Genomic DNA, 6198 nt, shown 5'->3' on the forward strand with positions numbered 1-6198 from the left:
GGCCCACGCTGCGCCTGGGCTGGGACTGGTCCCGCTGGCGCAGGGTAGCAGGAAGCTCTCCACACACTCACCGGACCTGGACTAGGACTGGGTCTGGGGGTTCCCGGAAGTCGGCAGATTTTCCTACTCAGCGGGCGGGGTGGGGGAGGCACTGCAGAGTGGTGGGGGGCGGCCCGAGGGGCTGGGAGAGGGTCCGGCCCACGCTGCGCCTGGGTTGGGACTGGTCCCGCCGGCGCAGTGTAGCAGGAAACTCTCCGCACACTCACCGGACTTGGGCTAGGACTCGGTCTCGCCTTGGGTATTTTCTTTCCTAAAACCGGGAACCTTCCTGAGTCATGACCAGGACGCTGCCTTTCAAGCCACATCTCCAATCTTCCTCCAAAGGCAGAGGCAGCTCAGGACGCAGGTGTTTCCATCTTCTGAGCCATACCTTGTCCTGGCCAACTCAGTAGAGTGACCTGGGCACCCCCAGGGCCCCAAGGCTGAGCCCAGCATGTGCACCTGCCCTCAGTATCTGTGCACACGGGGGATCTTCGGATTCCTTCTGGATGTACCACAGGGGTTTCTGCTCTCCGCTGGCTTATAGGATGCCATTTGCCTTCTGGGAGCTGCTTGCTTCACTGAGGCTCACTGGGAGTCGTGTGATGGTGTGAACGCAGATGGAGGACTACCAAGTAGCAATGTGAGCTATTTTCTAAATGGTTCTCAATCAGATTCCTAGTTTGATCTCAGTGGATTCCTGCTGCTCTTTAGCTGCTCTTCTGGCACAAGAGCCATTGAGGAGCTGTCATTAAAGACCATCAAATTTAGTCTGGGTGACACTGAGAGTGTGTCACGTCACCTGAAATCCTCAGAAGGTGCAGGGCCCTGTTATTTCCCTCCCTGTGAAGACTAATGTGAGTGATACCCGGAGGTGACTTTCCACAAGCCCGTGTTTCTGATCTAGGTGATGGGGTGGTGACTGACATGCACTGTAAAACTAAACTTTGAGTGAGATCTTCCCTCCTCTCACATGGCTTCTCTCTCTATTTCTGAGTTTAGCTTTCAGGTTTGGCTCACATGTAGACTGAAGGTGTGGGAAGCTTACACTGAAAGGAAAACTGAAAGTCACCTCCATAGAAGGTTTTTCACCCTGGACCAGTCAGAGTAGTTTTAGGTCACAGTCTCTGTGACACCACCACTGCTGGTGATGTGCTTGTGCTCATGCAAGAGAACCCAAGTTGAACTAAACGCATTCTCTGCCTGGTTTCCCAGTCACTGTGTGAGGCTCTTACAGGGAAGAATCCCTGAAGATGGACATGCAGAGGAGAGTAGAGCAGCTGTGGTCAGGAGAGATGCGATGACACGTTCAATCTCGGCCCTTGGTCAGTGACTGCGCAGACATGAAAACTGTCTGGGAGTGGCGACCTCACTGTGCAGAGCCAATGCTGGAGGCTGCAGTCAGGAGATTTGGAGGGAAACTGAGGACTGGCAGCAGGTGTACAAGGCAGTGTCTCTTGCCTCTTCCCAAATGCCTCTGCTCCATCACTGTGTTCAAGAAGTGTTGTCAGTGTGAATTGCAAAGTGAGGCTTAGTGGGAAGTACAGCAGTGTAGTGAGGAAGCAGGTTCAAGGTTCCTTTCCCAGATGAATGTGGGGGATGGGTGCTGGCGAGTGCTGTGGTTGACACACTGTGTCTACTCCAGGAGTGTAAAAGCTAAAGTAAGAAACTCAGCAGTTCTCCACCCTGGGGTGAAAGGACCAGGCCCTCAGTGCTCTAGGGTGGTGTTCATTGTGACACTCTGAGAAGAAGTTTACAAGGTTAACCAAGGGGATCAACCCCAGGGTTCCAGGGTCCATCAGCATTATGCCAGCAGAGATGGGGAAGCCTGCTTACAGTATGAGGGAGGATAACTGGCTGTCCCCCCTTTGTTCTGAGGGATTTTGCTGTCCTCTGAGGCCTTGGACTGTTGCCCCTGTGCTGTGCCACACTGCCTTGGAGCCAGCTGAGTATGGACTGAAACTTCTCCAGACAGTGATTAAATGCTACATTACCTCTTTAATTTGTGTGTCAGGTATTTTGTTTCAGCAAGACAGTGAGGACTACAGTGCTCCTCATTTTGTACACCACTTTGCCTTGTTGAGACAGCTCAAGGAAAGAAGGCCCATGTCTCTACTTCTTTAGAGATGTGTCTCTTCCAGGCAGAGTTCCTTCATGCAGTTTAGTGTGGCCTTAATCTCTCTCTGCAACCCAGGCTGGCCTCAAACTTGAAGCAGTCCTCCTACCTCTGCCTCTTAATTGCTGGAATTACAGGTGTGAGCCACTGCATTTGGCTTTTTGTGTCTTTTGTATGGTATAAATGTCAGAGCAAATATATACACTTGTGAGGGCACAACGGTCCTTGGTTGGGCTGATACTCTGCCTGTGACTTTATAGTGAACCGTGTTCAGCTGCAGAAGAAGAAAGCCATTCCCTGCCATTGACAGAATGGCTTTCCCCTGTGGTATCCAAATTTAAGGAAGATAGTATGTAAAGCAAGCAAATTTAGAAAGGAAGTAGAAGCACTTCTAGAGAAAAAAGAATGATCATGCAAGATTTGGGAAGGTCGAGAATGGGGTAGCAAAGCAAAGTGTAGAAATAGTTCAGGGATTATTTGAACTTGACTCTGGGTTTGGGTAATGGTATTAGATTTCAATAGCTGATGTTCTGTTTAGGTGTTTAGAAAAGAGAAAAAATGAAGAAGAAGGAGGAGGAGGACAGAAAAAATAGAGAATTAGGATAAGGAAGGAAAGTAAGGTACAAGTAAAAATAGAGCAAAGTAAATTAAATCTATAAAAAAGGGGGAACGGTGTCACCAACTTGCTTGTATTCTATATGTCTTTCTCCCTATCATAGCACCCATTCACTTAATTTAACACCTCTAGCCTCTTGTCTCCAGTGTTCCCATCTCACCAGTCTTTTCCTCTCTCCTGTGCACCCTAGTGTTTGGCTGTCATTCCTTCAGTAGCCCAGTCCCACATAGGCAATGGACAAGGGTAGTCTCCTAGAATGCTGTCCTTGGGCTCTTTGCAGATTTCTGGGTCCTATGTTGCACTGGACATTTCCAAGCCTTTAATTCTAACTGGCCATCCTTTGGGTCTTTTGCATGATCCCACTGTTTCATTGGCATTCTTGTAGGTCGCTGGGGCGACTTCTGATGAGCTACTCTGTGCCAGTCACCGGAGGAAAAGAAGAGATAAATAAGACTTCTCTTGCCAGTGGAGGCATCCAGGATCAATGGGGAAAGAGGGGGATGCCAACCCACTCTCTCTCCCTATCCTGCTCATCCTGGGGCAAAAGAGGAAGACAGGGGCATGCACCCACTCTCAGCGAAACAGTTGCTCCATCCTGGGCTGATGGACAGAAAGACAGGCCACTTTCTTTTGACATGAAAAAGATTTTTCAATATGATATAATATCAGTTGCTGATTCCTTGAAGTATTATCCATGCAGGTTTTGTTTGCTTCATAAATTCTCTGCCTAGCAGCATGTCTTCAAGATTTGTACCTCCTTCTCTTCCAAGAAACTTAGTATTTCTGTTTTAATATTTAGATCTTCGATACATTTTCCCTTTCAAAAATCCATTTTAATGCACTTGCAATGAGGAATCTGAAAGTAAAATTGGAAAAATATTTCAAAATAATATAAAATGCTTACAAAATTTATGAGCAGAAAATGCAAAACATTAATGCAGAAAACTATGAAACATTGAAAGAAATTTAAGCTGCAGGTAACTCAAAGGATACTTCCCTTCAAAGATTGGAGGGCTTGATTTTCCTCAAATGGCATTATTCCCCATATTGTTTCCAGAATTCACATAATTCCTGTTTAAAATCTATAATTTTTTTATATTAATTTTCCTAGATAGACATAAGAGATTGGAAGTGTAAATACCATTCAAGAAAGTCTGGCATTGAAAGACTCCCTCTTGGTGTTTCAGAGGTTACTTCTGCAATTCATTGCTGGGCTAAGTAAATGAGAGACAGGAAACGACACAAAAACTGACCCAATATATCTGATAATCTGGAAACAAACTGCCTTTTACATGAAAATCATTTAAAGAATCTGACTTTTATAAAAATTCACATAAGGGAAATTTATCCTTTCCATAATTTTTTAGTTTATACTTTTGTGCTATTGAAAACATTTACAATACGGCACCATCACCACATTCAATCATGGAATTCTTTTTATCTTCCCTAACTGATGCTCCATAAGTATTAAATACTAACTCTCTTTCTCCATTTACCCTACCTCTGGATCAATCCTTTGATTTTCCTGTCTTTTTAGATAGCAACACTCCAGTTATCTCAAATAATTAGAACCAAACAATGTTTGAGGGGTTTTTGTTTTTTTATTAATTTTATTGAGAAACAAATAGTAATGAGACAGTTGCAAAACAGGATAGTAGGACAGTTACAATAATTAATGCATTGCATATTTTTGTCTTCGTAGCACTTATTCATAGTACAAGATGCAGACATGATATCTTATTTACAAACACTATTAGAACAAATCCCTCTATTGATTGAATTAAGGGCATGTAGCTGTATATCTATCCTAACCATTTTGAATACACAGATACAAAATGGACATTCATCTGTATCCCCTTTTTTTGTTTAGTTACATCATTTAAATATTATAGGTGTGTGAGCACAGCAAAATATTCCAAAATAGTCCAGTAGTCCATGATAGCATTGGGTCTTCCACTTGACTGGCAATGTCAGACATTGTTGACTTGAGTCCCCTACAGCTCAACATAACAGCATGGCTTTACTTCTTATACTTTGTTTTTGCACTTTTCTGCTGGATGGTTAAGACCAAGATAAAACAAGACCAATGTAACAAGAATTGTAGCTTTTGGGTCTGATAAAGTCAGTGAAATCCCCTCAGGATTTATCCTGAGACCCTGTACCTTGGTTTGTAGATCCTTTGTCAGTGTCAGCCATGTGGATGAGTCACAGCCATTGCTTGACCAATTTGCTCTCTGTGAAAGCCTGAGAAAATGTTTTCTCTCCATGTGACTCTCCTTAGGCACACTCTACATCATTTTTCACTTTCCTCTGTGCCCCCATAATCTCCTTGATCAGAAATTTGGAACAAAACTGAGTTACATGATGTTACAGTACAAGTTCTCGTATGTCCTGAGTCTTTTTTTTTCTTTTGCAGAATGGGGGATTGAACTCAGGCCCTTGTGCTTGCCAGGGAAGTGCTTATTCCACTGAGCCATCTCCCCAGGGCCTGTCCTGAGTCTTAATTGACCTTGGAAGGCTAGGATCAAAATATTGACTTTCCTTGCAGCCCTCCTTTCTATTTAATTTTTGGTCTGCAAAGTCAGGTTATTAACCCTCCAGAAGAGAAGCTTATTATTATTACCATACAACCTAGGCTGTTGAGCTTTGAATAATTTCATTTAGCATCACATCTTCAGTTTTACCTATGTTGTATCATTGGTTACAATAACCTGCAGTTTTAAGGTTGAATAATATTTAATTGAGCAAAATGGAATGATATTCCATTAATATGCATTAATGAATGATATTCTGATTGAGAAGAAGGTAGCATTCCAGCCACCACCTTGAAATCAGAGATGAAATGATAGGTGAACCTATGGGTATATTTGTTCTTGATATTTTCATCCACTAGAGTTATGACAAAATTTCTGTCTCTAAATTTATTTCTAGGTGTGTGGGGAATCTGTACAGCAGAGAAAATCTGTAAACAAAGAGAGGTGAACGTTGAATTTTTTCTTCTTATCTATTTATTTGTTTATTTATTTTGGCGGAACTGGGGATTGAACTCAGGCCCTTGCACTTGCCAGGCAAGCTCTTATTCTACTGAGCTATCTTCCTGGCCCCTCTTCCAAAATAATTTAAACATCCATTGTATGAAATGAAATGTGTGTGGTTATGTTGCATTGTGTATGATACAGTAGATGCTAACATGACTGATAACATTAAGGAGATGGGCAAGAACAAAGTTGTATTAGAGTATTTAATCTATACCAAATGATCAGGTGAGCCCTCACAAACATGTAAGAACATTATATATTTTAGATCATTAAATAAAACAATGAGTGCAGGCAGGGTTAATAGCTCAGGGGTCTAACCTCCTGCCTGGCAAGTGTAAGGGCCCAGATTCGAGCCCTGTACCACATGACCTGCCAGTGCCAGCCCAGCG

The sequence above is a fragment of the Octodon degus genome, unplaced genomic scaffold (genome assembly GCF_000260255.1).
Source record: "Octodon degus isolate 3935 unplaced genomic scaffold, OctDeg1.0 scaffold00376, whole genome shotgun sequence".
In the NCBI taxonomy this organism is placed as follows: Eukaryota; Metazoa; Chordata; class Mammalia; order Rodentia; family Octodontidae; genus Octodon; species Octodon degus.